General features: G+C 32.8%; 1 non-coding gene across 1 annotated transcript; it reads right to left on the bottom strand.

Moving 5' to 3' along the window:
- Window positions 1-3,745: 3,745 nt before the first annotated feature.
- Window positions 3,746-3,856, bottom strand: LOC116882079. Its single transcript, XR_004385544.1, has one exon. It is a non-coding gene; the product is annotated as a U6 spliceosomal RNA (small nuclear RNA).
- Between the last annotated feature and the right edge of the window lie 17,636 nt (window positions 3,857-21,492).

The following is a 21,492-nucleotide window of genomic DNA, read 5'->3' as shown; positions in this document are numbered from 1 at the left end:
GGACAGCTTAATACTTCGGGCCCTTGCGCTTCTCAGGTACACCTGCTTGTCAGAGGCAGCTGGAACAGCACCAATGCATCCCAGCAACAATGCAGCCTGGCATACTAACCCAAGCAGTGTCACCACTATGATCATGCCACCCACAGCGACAACCAATGCAGCCAACAAGGAAAGCAGTCAGGAAACTCCAGAATTTCCAATTTTTTTAACAAAGTTGAGATTCTAAAATATCTGAAAGAGGGATGCCTGGGTGTCTGCCTTGGCTCAGGTCCTGATCCCGGGGTCCTGGGATGGAGCCCTACGTTGGCCTCCAGCCCTACGTTGGGATGCTTGCTCATCAGGGAGTCTGCTTCTCCCTCTGCCTCTGCCCCTGCCCCCTTCTTGTGCTCACTCTCTCTGTCAAATAAATAAATAAAATCTTTAAAAAAATATCTGAAGCAGAGTGCCAGTGCACAGAAAGTGATCATTCAGTCCACAGCGTGTTTGTCCAAGAGCTCCTCTGTCCAATTCTGTTAGTAAAGAGAGCTGGTCATCAGAGGAAGACAAATTCAGGGAGATGGCAGATTTGGGTGCTCTGGGCTGTGCAGTGCTATACCTTTAGATTTTCTTTAGATAACCTACATTTAAAAAAGAGTCATCAAGGGAATGAGCCTCCACTGCCTTGACTTTGATGACATCCCAATTCACAATGTCATCTATGCTCTGTTTGCCAGTGAAAGTGGGCAATAATAATCTTGGGTTTGTTTGGTGGTTGTAATTTCAGATCTGTCACTCTTCTTACATTGTCTTCATTCAGAAGGAAGAAAGGAGATATATATGATAATCATTTTTACTTAACTAGTTTTTATTTCTAGCAGGTAAATATAGATGGTAGTGCTGGCATAATCTCTGCTTCTTCTACCTTGAAATGCAAAAGACTCTCCTTATACTCCACATTTGAATGGAAGAGGAAACCTGAAATCTCTGATGAGACTGTTGTAATTATGAATATCAATGAATAAAAACTGCTTGGATGGTTTTCCTAAAATATATATATTTTTGTCCCCCCAAATTTAGGATTTATAAAGTATAAAGTGCCTACTATCCATTTTACCAATGTTTATGTGTATATCTGAAAAGAGAAAGTCAGGGAATGATGAATCAACAAATTTACATGCAATTTTTATTATGTAGCTCTGATGACAGTATCATTTCCCAGCTACATGTCTTGTATAATCAGCTTTAATTATTATATTTTGCTTATTTATTTTAATAATTTCTTTATGTTTTAAAGAAATTTTAGAGTCACAGCAAAGCTGAACAGGGTTCTCATACACGCTCTTTTCCCACACACGCACAGCATCCCTCACCATCAACATCCCACATAGGAGTGGAACATTTGTTACAATGTCACACCATTAACACCCAAAGTCCATAACTTATGTTAAGGTGTTGTATTATGTGGGCTTTGACAAATGTATAATGACATTTGTCCACCAGTACAGTATCATAAAGAATAGTTTCACTGACCTAAAAATTCCCTGTGCTCTACTGATTCTTCTCTCTCTCACTAAAGCCTAGGCAACCACTGATCTTTTTACTGTTTCAATAGGTCTACCTTTACTATAGAAACAGTAAAAACATTAGTATTTATATAGTTGAAATCATCACTATGTAGCCTTTTAAGATTGGCTTCTTTTGTTTAGTAACAGACATTTAAGTCTCCATGAATTTTCCTGGCTTGATCGCTCATTTCTTTTTAGTGAGTAGACATTGGGATAAACACAAGGCCTTCTATTAACTTTCAGTGAGATATAAACAATTATTACCTTTATCAGTTTTTTTTTAATTACCTTCATCAGTTTTAAAGTCTTTCTATGTTTGTCTTTGTTCTCTGATAGTCTGCTAAGAATATTGATAATAAAACTTTGAATCAGGTTAGGAGTATTTGATTTTAGATTTGACTGGTAAGTGAAACCATAATTTAGTAAATGCTTTATGTTTTAAAGCATGTTCTTATTCCTATTAGTATTAGAGATATATTGCTTGCATAAAATTTTCTCATTTAAATATTTTTTGCATTACCATGATATAGATTGCTACTATGAGAGTTCTTAATTGTTCTCCTTTAAAATTGTATCTGCTACATAAATAGAATATTTTAAATTAATCTTGTGTTGCCTATTCAGCCTTCATTCCACTTTTAATTTCTATTATGTGTACTAAAATGTCACTCAGACTGTTGTGGTTTATTTCCTAGAGATTTCAAGTATTATTAACATCTCTTTTTGGACAAGATATGTTATAGACTGTGTATGTCTTGATCATCTGATGATACCATTTGAACTTAAAGACTCATTATAACACTTTCCTTAACCCCAGTTCATATTCCTTAAATGTTATATACATACATAAAATATATAATAAATACATATTATACATTATTTAGAGAGTATTTGAAAACATAATTCTTGAACCTCAAAGAATTATTGAATACTAATTCACCTTCCAAACAACCATTTGCATTGGATTATGTGTGAATTGTGATATTTTACAGCTAAAAACCAAGGAGTAAATAAATAATTTAATCATCCTTATATAACCAAGTATTCTCCTTCATTATGAATGAATGGCTGGGTTGTTTTACCATAGGATGTTAAACCTCTGATACATCTCACCTGAGAGAAAGAGGAAACTTGCTCCATGAGAGTGTTAGGAAGCACCCAAAGACAATGATGTTTTCCACCCCAGGCTCAGTTATTTGCAACTCATTTACAATTCTGTCTTTGTAAACCTTCAGAAATTGATATATAGCATCTATTTAAGGAGAACTTATTAATATAAAAGGGACTAACTTGGCTCTTGAATTTCAAACGTTATCTTAATTAAATTGGTATTCTTGTACTACATGTGCCTGGGGGCCTGGGAAATAGATGAGTTCTGTAAATCAAAATATTAATAATGCACATGAATTTTAGTTTATGAAATGTCTCTGGATCCCCAGATACAGTAAGAACTATCTTAATCTAGTTTGTGTTTTCATCAGGGTGCATTTTTCCATTGTTTTCCAACTTTCTGGACATTGCTCGTAATTGCACTGATCGTTTGATTTTGTTAGTCCACTATCACTATAACCAAGTGTTTCTTATAGTCTAGAAGTTATCTGAAACATATTTTACTATAAGTGAGGTAAGTATATATATGTTCATGTGTGTATATAAATGTATATATAGGTGCAAATAGAATTCCTTTTCAAAGATTTGCAGATTTTAAAGTATTTAAATTCCTAGAAAAGGTGCTATGGTACTACTTTTAATTTTTAATATGGATTTTTCTGTTAACACAATGATTGAAAGTAAATGGTTTCCAAATGAATATAGGTATTTGTTCATTCTATTTTTCTCCTTCCTCTTTCACATAAATGTCTCATTTGTCAGAACACATAGTCCTTGATTAGTGTTCTTATACTTCATTCACTCAATGTCAAATATTAAAAATGTAAGGATTTCAGGATAATAGTGCTTTTTTATTATTTATGTGCATGGTTTATCTAATGGTTTTATTAACTGGGTTATGGATATTTGTGGTCTGTTAATTGAATCACTAAATTATAAAGAACACTAAATAGAAGAACACTCAAAGATACTGAGACCAAATATATGTCTATTGCATGTGCAATGTATATATAGATGCATGTACTAGTTCTCTCTCTTCCATGAAATCTAGTCAGAGGTTAGTTTACATAGGTTTGTTTTGTTTTGCTTTGTTTAACATGTAACGCTTCATGAATTTGTTTGTCTTCCTTGCACTGGGGCCATGCTAGTCTTCTCTGTATCAATCGTTCCAGTTTTAGTATATGTGCTGCTGAAGTGAGCACTAGTTTACATAAGGTTTAAAGAAGACTCTATAAATGAATCTGAACTTAAATTTCAGGTTATATATATCACAATACTCCTTCAATGCTTGTAGGTAATAAACATATTCTTCCAATAAATATTCATTAAGTGCAGATAATGGCATTGTGGTGTTGTTATATAGAACACAAAGTCAGAAAATAAATTCTTCATGCCAATATGGAGATTATATCCTGGTAAGAAAGACGACTTTTCACAAAATTTAGTTAGTGTAAAGTAGAGAGTATAAAAGTACAAGCGGGTTAGATGATCAAAGTTATAAGAGAGCATTGACAGCTGAGGGACAGGAAAACATTTATAAGCAGAATTTCCACTGGCCTTTGAAGAATAATTAAGATTGGGAATGTAGAGAAAAAGCAGACATTGGAACAGTTCAGTGCACACACACACACACACACACACACACACACAAAACTGGAATGAAAAAGACAGAAAGTCAAGACATCATGGAGTGTATTCTGGGGAAATGAACTATTATTCTGTTGGATGGCCCATGAGGATCTGATTGGTATCAAATAATTTTTAAAATTCCCATAAAATTAAGAAGCTTAATTTTATTCTCTATTCCATAATACCATACTGAGTGCATTTACCTAAAAGTAACAAGTTTTGATTAATATTTAATTAATATTAATATAATAATAATGTATAGCATACATAGTAGATTGATCATAAAAATTGAATAAAATATTTGTCATTGTCCTTCATTATAGTGGATTATAAATTACCCAATGAAAAAACGTTTTAATTTTTCTGTCTCTCGCAGTCATTATAAAAGAAAAAAATCAGTTATATTTATTATAAAAGGCTGAAAACTATATGGTTCAGTAAATATGACACATTAACGACCAGACTGGTTGATACTACAAATCTTCTTGATTTAAATTTTATAATTTCTCTATCTAATCAATGCATGTTATGACAATTCAGAATTTCTTTTCAAGCAGTCCATATGGCAAATCACCAGTCCAGTTTTCCTAAATTCTGTAAGCCAGATGACATTCCATATAGACAGCAACTAGTAATATGTGCATTGACCAATCAAAATAGATTGCAGCCAGTATGCCATCTCAGTTTCTAGTAGCTAATTCTTAGCATTCACATTAAGCTACAATTTGACTCACCATGATTAATTATATCTCACCCATGCCATGTAAATAACTACGGAGTTGAAAATTTGAGTTTAATTTTTCAATAAATAGCTATTTTGTTTATAAGTATATTATTTGAATATTTTTCATGATCAAGGTGAAAAACTTCATAGGTATGTATTAGATTTTACCACCTGCCTGAAATACTTTATTTACTCATTAAAACCCCTTTTTTTCTTTTTAATCAAAACATGCAAGTTCATTTTTCTTTTTAAGAAGCAATCATTGATTGAATTTATATAGTTACATCCTCTTGTAAAATAACAGTATTTCAGTTGACAATAAAGAAGCAAATTAGTTTGTCTAACGTATCTGATTCCCAATGCAGCAGCAATTTTCTAACATCTGCATCTATACATATTCATAAAATTTCTCTAACATTATAAAGCAGAAGATTACCAATAATCTCTAAAGAGTTGGAAAGAAACAGAGGTTACAAAATAATTCCTGGACTTTACTTGGCTTTTGCAAATTTACTTTTAGATATGTACTTTGTATTTTTACTTGCAGTAAAAATTTTAAAAGAACACTATAAGTAACCTTCATCAGCTTTTTTTTTTTTTTTTGGAAGAAAGTAACTATTGAAACTTAAGGTGTTATTTGGTCCTATTAATTCATGATTGGGGGCCAGTTGGTCTAAATTTCAGGTCTACCAGGATTGCACTTAGGAATGAATGAGCAATTCTAGTTAATGTGTGTGTATGTGTGTGTGTTTTATGAGACAGAGAATGTTTTCCTGACAAGGAAAATTTGTTATACTGGATTTATTTTTCCCTCTATTGGGCTCTTGCAAATGCAGTCTATGTTGTGGGATTTCCTTTTAAGGAAACACCTGTTGTTCCAGCAATAAAGTTCATTCAGTATTTGCCTTGTATGTAGAAAGCCATCTTCCCTGAGACCAGGTCCTCCTCAGAATGGCCCATATCCAATAACTAACCAAGGCAACACCTAAAATCCCTGGTCATTTAGTCCCAAATTAGCTGTTTTAAATACCAATATTTACTTCCAAGCTCTCGATGGTTTTGACCCATGAGTGCTTCATGGACATGTATTACAATTTGACTTCTGCTCCCTAATTCTACTTCTTCTCTATCCCTTCCAAATTTGTTGACCCCTAAAAATACCCTGAACACCAAATGCCAGCTCAGCATTTCTTCCTAAAAACCCAGCCCACCAAGAACCAGATGACACATGGCCAGTGTTATTTTTCTGTCTCATACATTGAAAAAAAAAAAAAAAGAAGAAGAAGAAGAAGAAGAAGAAGAAAGAAAGAAAAAGGGATTCATCCACACACTATGCCACATATTTTTTGTAATAACAGAAAATATTAAAAATGAAAAAATATCCAGATGGCTATTAATGGGTGAGGGTATGAACATAGCTATTTTAATGATGAAAGCTGGTAACTTTTCCCCTGTGTCTTGGGGCAGATTTTCTAAGGTTCTTTGTTTCCACTGAAATGTGCCCCAAGAAAACTTATTTGCCTACAGCTCTTTTGAAGTATTTCTCACTTGGTCAGATGAATCAACTTGTCTCTGTGTAGAGACAATTATCAGTTTACAGTTTAAATGTACTGATTTACTTAAAACCCACTTAAATGAAATACTGAGCACTGTTTGACATGCACCATGGCTAAGTAGTAGATACACTATAGGAAAAATGTATAAAATACACCCTTCTACTAAAGTAACTCACAGTCTAATGCAGAGGAAAAGCAGGTAAGCAAATAAAATAATTGTAAAAGAAATCATTACAAGGCACAGTAGAGCCACCGAGGAGGGAAAAATATATTGTCACTCTTAATGTGTTTATTGATCTGTATCAGCTATTATTATTCTTTCTAATTTGTGTTACTTCTAATTTGCTCTGGATTGGTAAAATGCATCAATACTTTCATTAAAATCTTGTATAAAATTAACATCTATGAATGTTATTCTGTGAAGTCTCACTTTTGACAAAATATAATTTTAATAGGACAAATTAGTGATACATTTTGAATATTTGAGAACATTTTAAAAATAATTTTATGGTTTTCATCTCTAGTTCAGTTAGAAGATTTGCTGGAAAGCTGAGTTTCATATGTATTGTTATTGTACCACTGTATCTTCCACCAGATTGTGAGGAAGGAAAAAAAAAAAAACCATTAAAAACCATTAAAAGACCATTAAACCAAAAAGTTTAACATATTAATTAAGAAGTCTAATAACTTAGGAGAACAAAGAGCTGGAGAATGTGAAGGGAACACTTGCCACTGATGGTTTTGGGGAAGAGGGATTTTCTTTAAGCATCACTGGAATTTTGCCTGAACTATTTCTCTTTTCTGTAGAGATGGAATGAATTACCCTCATGGTCAATGTGAGGAAAGAGTCATTCCACTTTATTTTTTCTTCCTTTCTCTCTTTTTTTTCACCCCACATATGGCTGCTTTCAGAAAACTTTCATACATTCAGCAAGTATTAATTTAATACTTACAATGTGCCAAATACTACTTATTATTGGGAACAGTGCAGTGAGTACATTGGATAAAAATCCTACCCCTCATAGAGATTTTACTCTAGTAGAGTTAGAAAGACAGAAACTAAATAAATAAGTAAAATATAAGCTATTTCAAATGGTGTTGAGTGCAATGGGAAAAAAAAAAGGAGGAAGGGGGATTGGATTTACATGTGAAGTGTTTGTAGCTATTTTAAATATTTTAAATAGGTTAGGGAAGTTCTTATTGAAAAAGTTGTATTTGAATGAAAAGTTTAAGGGGAAAGAGCAAATTATATGTCTAGCCATGGGAAGAAGATTCTAGGTGAGGAAAGAACAATTACAAAGGCCTTAGAATGGAATCCTAGCCAGGAAATTCAAGGAAGAACAAGAAAATCTGTGAATCATCCTATTGCTTTTCTCCATGCTCCTAAATTTTAAGAAGCTGACTTACACACATTCAGCAAGAAGGGAAGGAACAGCTGCAACGAACCCTATTTGTCATTGGAATGAAACAGGTTTGGTAAATTCTGTGATTCAGCATCAGGAATATAATGTTCCTTCTATTTAAGGCATGTTTCAATAATTAGTGTGAAAATAGTGCAGTTTTTGTCTTTCTCTGACTTATTTCAGTTAGCACAATGCCTTAGAGGTTCATCTATGTTGTTGCAAATGACAATATTTCATTCTTTGTATGGCTAATTAATATCCCATTGTATGTATATACCACATTTTCTTTATCCACTCATCCATCAGTGGATACTTAGTTTGTTTCCATATCTTGGCTATTGTAAATAATACAGCACTAACATGGGGGGGTGCATATATCTTTTCAAGTTAGAGTTTTTATTTAACGCAGATAAATACCCAGAAGTGACATTGCTGAATGATATGGTAGGTCTATTTTTTAAGTTTCTGCAGAAACTTCTTACTGTTTTCCATAGCAACATAAAAATTCTAATAATCCACCAACAGTGCATAAGAATTTTCTTAAAAAAAAAATTCTCTTTTTTCCACATCCTTATCAACACTTGTTATTTCTTGACTTTTTGACAATAGCCATTCTAACAAACGTAAGGTGGTATCTCACTGAGAGTTTGATTTGCATTTCCATGATGACTAGTGAAGTTGAGCATCTTTTCACATGTCCATTGGCCATAGTATGTCTTCTATAGGAAAATGTCTATATAGATCTTCTGTCCATTTTTTAATTGAACTGTTTTCATTTTTGTTTTACCATTGAGATGTAGAAGTTCTTTAGATATTTTGGATATTATCCTCTATCAGATATATCATTTGCAATTATCTTCTCTCATTCAAAGGTTGTCTTTTTGTTTTGTTGATAGTTTCCTTTGCTTTGTAGAAGCTTTGTAGCTTGACATAGTCTCACTAGTTTATTTTTGCTTTTTTACCTCTGCTTTTGGTATCAGAACCAAAATATCATCAACAAACATGAGTGTAATATTTTGATTTTCTTTTTTTGGGTAATATTTTGGTTTTCTATCTGCTATTAAGTATGAATCAGATTTGAAGATGCAGGAAAGGTGTTTATTTTATTGACCCACATAAATTCCAACACTGTTTAGTATTCAGTAATTTAGGCAATAAATGTAATATTGTCTAAGAATTAGCTCTTAGAGGGGCACCTGGGGGGCTCAGTAGTTTAAAGCCTCTGCCTTCGGCTCAGGTCACAATCCCAGGGTCCTGGGATTGAGCCCCGCATTGGGCTCTTTGCTTAGCAGGGAGACTGCTTCCTCTTCTCTCTCTCTTTGCCTGCCTTTCTGCCTACTTGTGATCTCTGTCTATCAAATAAATAAATAAAATCTTTAAGAAAAATGTTAAAAAAAAAGAATTAGCTCTTAGAGCTACCTAATCTTTGAATGAAATATTTTTGTTTATAATAGATATTCTTATTAACACAAAGATGTTGAAAATTTAAATAATTTTTATTTCATAGTTTTCTATCTCTTCCCTTTGTTATTCCCTCTATCCCTACTCTTTTCCTTTTTCTTTCTGTGTCCTATTCTCTCTTCTTTCTCTCCTTTGGCAAGTACCTCTATGCATAATTTTATGGAAGTAAATATAATAAATCCCTGGTACTCAACATCTTTGTAACTTCAACTAAAAACAGTGTTGTGAGAGGATTTTGATTTTTAGCACTTAAAGATCCTGTATGGTTACTTAATAATTTGTGCATAATTCAGGAAAAATATCTACATTCTTTTAAAATAATTATTAGACTAAAGGATGAATAAATTATAATGATGAGTTCTGTTGGTCAATAAGACTGAGGTGTTTCAATTAAACATGAATCTCTCAAACTTTATGGAACTCACTAGGTTTGGCCTACTTAATTACTTTTCTGGATGAATATCTCTTTTTTTAAGGTTTTATTTTTTATTTATTTGAGAGTGAGAGTGAGAGAGAGAGAGCACTAGTGATGGGGAGGAGCAGTGGCAAAGAAGCAGACACTCCACCGAGCAGGAAGCCCAAAACAGGGTGTGGTCCCAGGACCCTAGGATCATGACCTGAGCTGAAGGCTGATGCTTAACTGACTGAGCCATTCAGGTGCTCCTCTGGATAAGTATCTTGACAAATAACAACACTGGAATAGCATTTTATTCTTGCCTGTGTTTCTGGCAGAATCCAACAGTCATGTAAAGACTACTAAAAGATTGAAAAACAAGGGTTGAATGACAAACACATTATTACATTTTTTATTTGACCTTTCCATGTATGTGTGTTTAGTTATGCACTGGCCTTAGAAACTAAGACCTTTTAGTATTTCTCTAAGTATAAATTGACTTGAAAAATTCTTATATCTTTACAATGAATTGTTTGGTAAACTCTTAGTAAAGGAAACATAAAATAAAAAGTATAAAATGGAATACCTAACTTTAAGACTTGTAAAATCAAGTATGTAGGTCATAAATAAGTAAGTAAATAAGCAAGCAAAGGATTTGTTTTGATGCCTCTCAAATTGTTCAGGATTTCTTTTCCTCTAGTCCCTGGGGTTCTTGTTCATACAGCCTCAAAAAATGAAGAGGTAGACCAGACGAAGAGTGATGGGCAGCAAATCAAAGTTTGTTGGGTGATAATACAAAGCCCCTGAAGAAGAAGGGAACCCAAGAGGGTTGCTGTTGGAGTTTCTAGGTCTAGGGGTTTTTATGAACTCTTTTACAGAACTATCTTAAGCAACCAGGGTGTGCTAATGCATGTCAGTCAGGGCTTTGATCATGCGTCTTCCTAACTATTAGGTTAATGTTCATGGGCTGATAGTCTTGTCTAAGCTGCAAAACAGGATGTCAGTGCTATTTTGTCTTAACTGTCCCAACTGCATGTTTTCTCATTGGGGACACTGGCCCTTACTACCTAATTGTCCAACTAACTCCTAATGTCATTACCAAGTTCACAAACTTATCTCTATCACAGGTATCTCATATTCTTTTATCTTTTGACTACATTAAATGTTGAGGTAATTCAACCAGACATTTAAGAATTTAGTCTGTAGTCTAACTTTTTAGCTCTTAGATTTCAGAGTCACAATGACCAATGGAGAAAGCGTGGGTCCTCTTCTAATTAAAAGGCAAGAAAGATGAGCCTACACAAGTTTCCAGGCTCAGAAGGCATGCACAACGGATTCTTGCTCTCAGTCTATTAGGACAACTAGAATATTTGTAATGCCTCTAACACTCTAATTTCTTTTCAACTTGGTTAAAATAAGGCCACTTTAGACAGACTATAGGTATTCTTTATTTGTAAAAATTGACCTTGATTTCACACTAGTCTACTCTGTTTAAAATTGCTGTATGTTTACCTAGCAATGTTTCAAACCACTATATCCCTCAACAATAGACAGAAGGCCTTTTTCAAGGTAACCAAACACTAGAAGTGTTACTTCACTTAACGCTCCCATTAATGGGTTGTCTTTAATGCTGTGTTCTCTGTGAATTAAAATTGGCAGATTTAGGTCTGAATTAAATTCACTCTACCTTCTTTGCATATTTTTTTATCACAGACTTATGCACAACTGTTCATCTTTTTTTCTCTATTAAGAATGTTAGCACATTGCAACCCCCCATTCTTGTTTTGCAATTGATAGAAAATAATTTTCACCTGAATGATATGCCTTTAAATTTTCATTTAATTACACCATTTAAAAAGTGGCACAGAATAATATAAAACTTTATCAACCTTCGTCATCTTAGTGAAATATAATGCCTGGCATTCATAAAACAATATCACAAACTTTATCATCAATTGTTTAATTCTCACAATATCCTAAGAAATATAGTTTTTTAAAGAAAGTGGCCAATGGTCATCAGATGATTAATGACAAAAAATTGGATTGATCCCATGTTGTCTGATCCTAAGCCATCACTTGTTAAAATAATATATATTTTTTTAAAAAAGTGAAGGATAACAAATCTTAGAATAAATAGTAAGTATTTTGTATAATTTTATAGCCAAAAATAACTTTAATATCAACAACTTTAAAAAAAGTCAGGTTATAGTTGAAGAATATAACAACTAAATAGTTTAAGGCTACCCCTGCCTCCAAAACTACAAGTAGTATTGTAAACCCTGGTGGGAACAGATCCCTAGCATCACCAGGCAACTTAGCTTGTGTTGAAACAGAAATTTATTTATGCAGAGTCCTATTTGTAACCATGAGAACATCTGAAAATAGAATGACTGTATAATGATAGATACAGACTGGGACTATCTTAGGCAAACCAGAGTATATGTTCACCCTATCTCTAATCTGAACTTTCCTGAGTCTTAAACTCTGGTTTTTCAGATAAAGCTATTTTATCTATCATTTCCTTTCCTAACTGAAGTAGCACTCTCTACCTTCTCTAACTAAACTGACCTTCAACATAAAACACAACATCCTGCCAACTTTCAAAGCTTCATATTCTTTCCCTTCTTTTATCCCTCTAGCATGAGGGTTGTCAAATGTTTTGGTCTCAGATTCTTTTATAATAATCTTATCACTAATCCTTTCTCAATAATCTTAAAAATTATTGAGAGCCTCAAAGGGATTTAGTTTATGTGAGTTATGTCTATTAATATTTATCATATTGGAGATTAAAAAACAATGATATAAAATATTTACTTATTTACTTATTAAAATTATGATAAGATACTTTTTTTACATGGAAACACTCTTGTTTCAAAATATTTTTTCCAAACAAAATAAAAATACATGGGAAAAGTGATATTGTTTTGTACTTCATTTCTTAAAGATATGGCTTAACAGAAAATAGATCCTCATATCTCCTGAATTCAATCTATAGTGATATATTAGTTGGTTGAAGTATAAGGAAGGAATCCAACATCACAGAGATATTTAACTGGGAAAAGAAAGACATTTAAATAGTCTTTTCAGATAGTTGAAAACACTCTTTGCTACTACACAAAAACATAATAAATGGTAGTTTTCTTGAAGGTTAGTAGTGTTGGCCAATCTAAAACTACATGAATAAAATTTTCATAGTTGGTTACATTAAAGTATATTTAAATGTCTATATATATAATTTAAAATATATTTAAAATGGTCTGTTTGAACTTTAAGTGGATTATTTACCTAAGCATTATTTTGAAATATTATGCAATGTTCATTTGGAAAATACCACTTCACTGAATTACATAGATCTTCCACATATTACATATTTCATGATATAATATCAAAAACTCATCTTTTAAAAAGTCACAAGCAACATCAGAAAAAGTCTGTAAGTACTGGCTGCCAAGCAAATGGTGGTGGATGCAGTTTTCCAAGGTCTAAATTTCACTTGAAAGCTCAAAGTTTATCACTGACAACAAATGCTGCCATTTTTTAAAGCAACAGATATATTTTGTTCATTAAAAGAAAAAGTTATGCTGAATAGAAAGCCTAAAAAAACATTGTTCATTGGTTACTCATTCTTTCAAGTAAACATGGTATTTCATGGAAAAACAAAACAAAAAATTCATCCAAGAACACAGATCATCAAACAGGTATTTTTTACTCTAGACAATCATATTTTAATACAATATCCCAGAGAATATTAAAAATAAGTATACTTAGGCTAAGATTTAATAAAATGAATAATTTTATTACTTCATAAAATATACAATTAAACTTTTTAAAGTAATTTTAGGTAATTTTTTTTAAACTGTGAATATATGGCATTATAGAATACAATGACTGCTAGGATACTCTAGTCCCCAGCCTGATTTGTCCCATGGCATCAGCAGTTTAACCCAACATGACTTGGGCCTCATCAAGCCAAATGTCAACAAAGTAAAAAGGGCAAATAACATCTCATTATTATTTTGAAAATATCTTTTGTCTTTTACACTAGAACAACATTTCTTTAAAGGTAGTGTGATGAGACATCTGGACCAGACTCACCATTTTGTATTAAAAGATTTCTCAGGCTCCACGCTCTGCTTACATAATCAGAAGCTCTGAGCTTGCTAAAAATTCATATTCTTCCAGAATTCATTTTCCTCTAGTAGTTCCCAAAAGAGTGAAAGTCATACAAAAATGTTAAAGCCAAAACTTACCACTCAGCCTTCTTTCTGCTTTACCTCTTTGTTTTTTCTTATCCACCTCTAGGATGGATCATTAACATGGTATCATAAACCTGCCTTTTATTTGAATTACTAATACATTTAATCTACTCAATAAATTCCTTACTGGATGTGCCTATAATTAGTGTCTTCTGCTTATATATCTAGCTGGATTGTAGGAAGTTGTTCTTTATTCTAGCATCCTGCTCTTTTAGAATGCAGTGAAGACTATCATGAAGGAGGAAACAAGAGAACAGGGAAGGTAGGAGCTTTTGTTCAAAATGTCTCCTTCATCCCAGTATTCCTAGACTTTAGACTTTAAGCTGATGGATAAATGGATTGAAATGTTCAGACATATCTTTTCATTGTCAGGAAACCAAGTGTAGTTTTTGGTGCTGAGCACGTCCTGTTGGGTCAGATACCACCTCAACAAGGTTGTTTGCTTGCATGGTTGCTTTATTTAACTTTCTCTTTCTTGCTCTCCCTCCCTCCCTGCATCCCTTCAAGAGTTCATTTTCTCAAGTTCTGCCTGCCAGATTATAGCTGATCTCTAGTTGTTATCAGAATGCAAGTTTTCTCCTAAAAGGTTTCTGGGTACCATACAACAAGGGATATCTCTACACATGATTCATTTGTCCCTAAATATTCTGGAATAATTTAGGCTATTTCTACCTGGAAGATCCCAAAGTGATTACCTTTCTGATCTACTAAAATCTAATCTCACCAGATTTTCCATCTTTGACATTTTTGGTTAATGTCTGAAGGAAGACTCACTTTATGTCTCTATCCTTGATTATCCCCATATTGCCTTTACTACACAAAAAACCCCACCAGTTAATGCTTTGTTGTCTTTCATACACAGAGATCTTCCTTTCAGTGAGGCCATTTTCCAACTCCTTTTCCATTATGCTCTCTAAAACCACTACACCAGCCCATGGTTAAGCAAACTCCTATGTCCTCAATCTCTTTACTAACTAGAATTTCCACCTTCTTATTTAATGCTTACATTGCCATTCTTCTTTGACTGCTTCATGGCTTCTTCTTATCCTTCTCAAGTCAGACTCATTTACACTCAAGAGTTTCAAAAATAACCCATGAGTTCATGCTAAGACCAAATATTGCTCTTGATTTCTAGGGCCATATACCCAACCACAATATCTAATACTCAGATACTCATTACCTGAAAACAGTTGTTGTACCTCACTATGGTTAAACTGGGTCAGATGTCATTTATTCACTCATTTGTCCATTCAGCAAGGAGATATTAAATACTTACTTTCAGCTATCTATTCTGTTAGAATATATGGAAATATACCCCTTGCACTGTAGGTTTACTGTTGTGTCAGGAATGATTTCTATGTAAAGAACTAATTGTAATATAGTGTTAAAGACCCCATGAAATATGGGTATAGAGATAATCATAAATTCATGACAAGTAGAATGTTTAGTTATACTTGGACAGAATATAAAAGTTTTATGGAGAAGAATGGATCTTGAGCTGTATCCTAAAACATTAACAAGTAATAGCCAGATGGATGGAGATGGGGAAATCTAGAATCATCGAAGTGTTTAAGCTGTCATTGTCATATCATGTGTGTGATTCTATCTTTGTACTTATTAAGTTGTATTTGCTCACTCATACTTTTCTCTTCTTGTGACAGAGACTGAACTTTTATTTTTTAATCCCCATATGTGGCACAAATTGTGACATATATTAGGCATCCAGTAAATGTTTGTAATGAACTAGTGACTTTTGGTAGTTTCTGCAAGCCTATAATTAGAAGAGCCAACACTAAAACTTAAGTCTCATTACCTCTGTCGGTTTAAAAAAAAAATATATTGTGCTTTCTACATATACTAGGATACTGATAAAAAATATATGATGTAAGTGTTAACTGTCTTCTATTTGGACTTTAAATGGAGATTTACAAACTTCTACCAGTAGATGAATGCCAAAGATTTTACATTTGTGGATTTTAAAACATTCTTTCCTATACCTTAGAATTAATTATATATGAAATTGCTGAGCCTTAAAAAAGATGGAAGTTAAACTCCAAAAGATAATTTTTATCATTGACTGGAGACTCTTATCCCTTAACAAAAATCTATGATGCAATGCATTACATTACATGTAATATTTGCTGATCACATTTTTAGATGCATTTATAAACATTTAGAAATATAATGCTCTTCAGCTTTTGAATCAGTTTCTTTGTTCCATGCCTGATTTCATAAATGGTTTTCATTTATTCTCTGTCATGTACCTTTGGCTTGTGGTGGTATTTATAATGAGTCAATCAGCAAAGGTGACTGACTGAATTGATTTATGCCAGATGGACCTATCCCCTTCACATATAAATGGCATGAACTCCATAAATCTAAGTTCTAAAGGTGTTACCTAGCTTTAATGAAAACAGAGACATTCACCCAAAAGGAGTGAGCAATGACTTTCTCTTCTGTTCCTTTATCCTGTAAAGAGCAAAAAGAGGTCTCATATGTAGCTGACACAACTTTCCATCATTTCCTGGTTGCCATCTGTTTTATATGACTTACATATTTTAAACTTTTGAATTTACAAATATTTCTCATAATTAGTAATATCCAAAGACCTTCAGGCATTAATTAGTCAAGAGACATGAATAATATGACTAACAGTTATTGCATAACTACTTTATACCACATATTGAGGTGAGGAATTTGCAATTTCATTTATTCTTCACGAGAACCATATATATAGTAAGTACTAAAATAACCAGTATCACTTAGCATTTGAAGAAACAAAAGCATTAGGGAATTCTGGTAAGTTGCTCACAGTCATACCATATACCAGTAGGGACTGGAGCAAGGGTTTAAAACCTTACAGCCTAATTCCAGAGACCAAGCTTTAAGAACTATATTACGTGACCTCTTACCTACTATAGTCAGGACACTCCATAGATTTATATATAGATTTATAAGAATCTTATATCCTAAACTGGAAAAAAAAGTGAAATATAATTTAATATGAACCTGTTTAAGAGAAAAAAAGTATATATATATATATATATATATATATATATATTTATTTAACAGTTCAAATAATCAATGGAATAAAAAAAAAGTGGTCATTAGTGGCAGAAAAGGTATTAGAAAAATACTAAAATAATCTAGGCAAAGATGAAAATGAAGTTCCATGACAGTGAAGTTATGCAGAAGTTGGTTAGGAATATGAGTCTCATGAAGATACTCATTCTTATAACAAATAAGCAAGACTTGGTATGTTTAATTTTGTTTCCTAAGAAATGTTAATAACTAGAAATAATTAAAGTGATGTTTAATCATGGCTGTCAGCTTTAACAATCTCTTCCTTGTTGCTATGTCTCATAAATCAATTAAAAGAGAAAAGAGATCAGTCTGACTCATGGAATCTCAGGGAATATTATTGGCACCCTGTTGCAAAGTACTCCTTTCACAAAAATACTATATAGGAATTCTGTTATTTATTACAATAAGTCTTCCAGAACTACTCATTACCATCTTGCTACAACAACTCATTAGCCCTAATATTTCAGTTATTGGAATTTAAAATGTATATATTCAAAAGGAAAAAAATGCTGATGTTTGTCTTTTGGTGATTATGAGTAATTTTCTAATACTCCTTAATGAAGCACACTCTAAAATAGTACTTAAAATGTCCTGAATTGTCATTCCACTTTTAAATGTTTCTGAAGGCTAGTTAGGATATTTTAAGGCTATCCATGTTTCCCCTAATTTTAGCTTATACAATAAAAATAAAAATTATGAATTTTTAGCCTTTTCTTATTATAGAGACTTTAACAAATGGTTATCTAGAATATGAACTTGTTTTCAGACCAGGGATGCAACATACAGTGATACAGCTTGTGGAGTTCATAACTCTACAAGATGCCACTCACAGCATCATCCACGGGACAGCCCCACTCTTGATGGAATGTTAGAAATAAAGTGCCATTTAGAAGACCTTAATGTGAGGCAGGAATCTATCAAAATCTTAGAGGAGAACATAGGCAGTAATCTCTTCGACATCAGCCACAGCAACTTATTTCAAGACATGTTTCCAAAGGCAAAGGAATCAAAAGCAAAAATGAACTTTTGGGACTTTATCAAGATCAAAACTTCTGCACAGTAAAGGAAACAGTCAACAAAACAAAGAGGCAACCCACAGAATGGGAGAAGATATTCACAAATGACACTACAGACAAAGGCTGATATCCCAGATCTATAAAGAACTCCTCAAACTCAACACTCAAAAAACAGATAATCATGTCAAAAAAAAAAAAAAAAATGGGTAGAAGACATGAACAGACACTTCTCCAAAGAAGACATACAAATGGCTAACAAACACATGAAAAAATGTTCATCAACATTAACCATCAGGGAGATTCAAATCAAAACCACATTGAGCTACCACCTTACACCAGTTAGAATGGCCAAAATTAACAAGACAGTAAACAACAAGTGTTGGAGAGGATGTGGAGAAAGAGGAACCCTCTTACACTGTTGGTGGAAATGCAAGTTGGTGCAGCCACTTTGGAAAACAGTGTGGAGATTCCTTAAGAAATTAAAAAGAGACCTTCCCTATGATCCTGCAATTGTGCTACTGGGTACTGCAATTGTCTAAAGATACAGATATAGTGGAAAGAAGGGCCATCTGTACCCTAATGTTCATAGCAGCAATGACCACAGTCGCCAACTGTGGAAAGAGCCAAGATGCCCTTCAACGGATTAATGGATAAAGAAGATATGGTCCATATACAATGGAATATTACATCTCCATCAGAAAGGATGAATACCCAATTTTTGTATCAACATGGATGGAACTGGAGGAGATTATGCTGAGTAAAATAAGTCAAGCAGAGAGAGTCAATTATCATATGGTTTCACTTACTTGCAGAGCACAAGGAATAACATGGAGGACATTAGGAGAAGGAAAGGAAAAGTGATTTGGGGTAAATCGGAGGGGGAGATGAAGCCTGAGAGACTGTGGACTCTCAGAAATAAACTAAGGGTTTTGCAAGGGGGTGGTGGGAGGATGAGTGAGCCTGGTGGTGGGTATTAAAGAGGGCACGTGTTGCATGGAGCACTGGGTGTGGTACATAAACAATGAATCTTGGAACACTGAAAAAATTAAAATTAAATTAAAAAAAAAAGAAAAAAGACATAAAGCACCAGTTAGGAAATTCATACATGGAGAAAAGAAGAAAAAAAAGACATATTTGTTTTTCACACATCAGACTCAAAATTTAATTCTTTTAAAATCTGGGGGTTTATATAATGAAACTTGGTTTCCTTAATACTCACATAGATTTTGTCATACTGAGTATCTATTCAGGGACATAGACCTATGTCAGCCTTTGATTCTCAAGATGTGCAAGATATTGACGTAGATAACCTAGGAGAGGTAGGAAATGATAAAGTATTTTATACCCCAGAAGAGTAGTAATACATCAGAGTGTGTTTTACTCCTATATTTCCAACAATAAGTAATAGTTCCCTTTTATTTTTTGTGCCCTCAGTATAGCTCAATATAGCTGTAATGGGTAGTGGAAAGTGTTTTTATATTTGATAAGGAAATTATTAGAGACTGTAAGAGACTTTCCATTTAAATTCCACTAGAATTGCTAGTGAAAAATAAAACAAAATAGTCATTGTAAAAAGCTACCTTCAATTTATTTGAAAATAAATTGAAAATATCTAGAGCTATATTCAACATTTACAATATGCTTTAATAATCAAAGAAGTCACATATCTCGGAGCTCAAGAGGGATACAAACTGCAAATATTACTTACTTCATATTAATTTTGACCAGAGTAAGTTATTCTAATGCCTAGTTAAGTAAAACCAAATAATTATATTACATCTGAACTTGCATCTGTCAACCATTCATTTATGTCTTTTTTACTAATGTCTGTTTAACATTTAGTTGTCTATTTTTACCATTTTACTTGTTCCAGGGAGCTTTAAAAACTAATGACATGTTGGCCCCATCCCAGATTGGTTAAATCAGAAATTCTACAGTGGATTTCAATATGAAGTCAACCTGGGTTAATATCTAATAGTTCTTATTCACCCTACTAGAGCCAAAAACCTAGAGGAAAACAAAATTAAGACCCAAGACCTCATGTCTCCTCAGCAGTTTTCTTTTCTCAAGTTTTAAGTTAGTAAAAGGCACATTGGTGGACACAGAGAGACAACAAAAGTGACAACAGGATTCCACTCTGTGATTTATTCAATTATTTTTTAATGTTATGATTATTAAATAAAGTGGTATATTTTCTATGATGCAAATTTGTTAATTCCTATTACAATTCATATTATTATCTATAACCCACTAAATTCTAGTCATTGTATTCAAATATTTGCTATTTCACAATTTACATAATGTTATTAAAGATTAAATACATATGGAAGTTTCAAATTGGGCTTTCCTGGTTTAATTAGTGATCAATCAGGTAAATGCTTGATATTTTATTTTATAGACAATTTCTGAGCATCAAAAATGCATGTTTAATAAAACATTCTTTTGAATCAAATAAATATATTATCAGGTTATGAATGTATTTTCTTAAAATAAATATCATGTTCATATTGTTAAATTAAAAATATCTTTAGTATGTAACTATATCTTTGTGTTAGTTTTGTGCACACATATATGCCCAGAAAAAAACTTGCTTATTATACAAAGGATTCTTTACAAAACTACATATAAAATGAACTAGTAATTTCTAATTGCAAATATGTTCTTTATTTCCTATTGTTAGTTTATGTTCTAGACACCTGCTTGCTCCTTGTTATTATAAAGAGTAAATTTTAATAGCTATTGCTTTTTACATGTCCATTGTACTACATGCTCTGTTACTAGAAACTATCATTTGGCTTTTGCAAGTGAATAACAATTAGAAAACTTTGGCAATTTTCTTTAAAATACCATGTAATAAGCTGGTTTTTATTGTACTAATAAAACATCTAAAGAGATTTTTAAACACTACAACAGTTTCTTTGGAATCTGCTTAGTTGCTGCATCATATGCTTCTGTCTTATTTATCACAATGGAAGAAATTGCATGGGAGGCAGGAATTGGATGGCCAACAAAGGCAGGCTTACCTTTAATAACTACCTTGCAAAGTATTTATAAGAAGTGATTAATATTAGGTCTTCAAGACATTGTTGAAACCAAATGGATGTACCATGAGTACAGGTAGTCATACAGAAGAATAAATAATACTTCCATGAGAAACATTTTGACATACTAATAACCACACCTATTTATATCTTATCTGAAAGTTATTGTGGTCAGAAAAGAATATAAACTTGGATACTGTTTTAAAAATAAAGATAATTGATTTACAGACTAAAGATGTTATATGGAAGTGACAAATCACTATATTATATACTT

Source organism: Lontra canadensis, unplaced genomic scaffold (assembly GCF_010015895.1).
Source record: "Lontra canadensis isolate GAN:19392208 unplaced genomic scaffold, GSC_riverotter_1.0 scaffold80, whole genome shotgun sequence".
Taxonomy (NCBI): Eukaryota; Metazoa; Chordata; class Mammalia; order Carnivora; family Mustelidae; genus Lontra; species Lontra canadensis.
The sequence above is the reverse complement of the archived record's forward strand: the minus strand, read 5'-3'. Positions and strand labels throughout refer to the sequence as shown.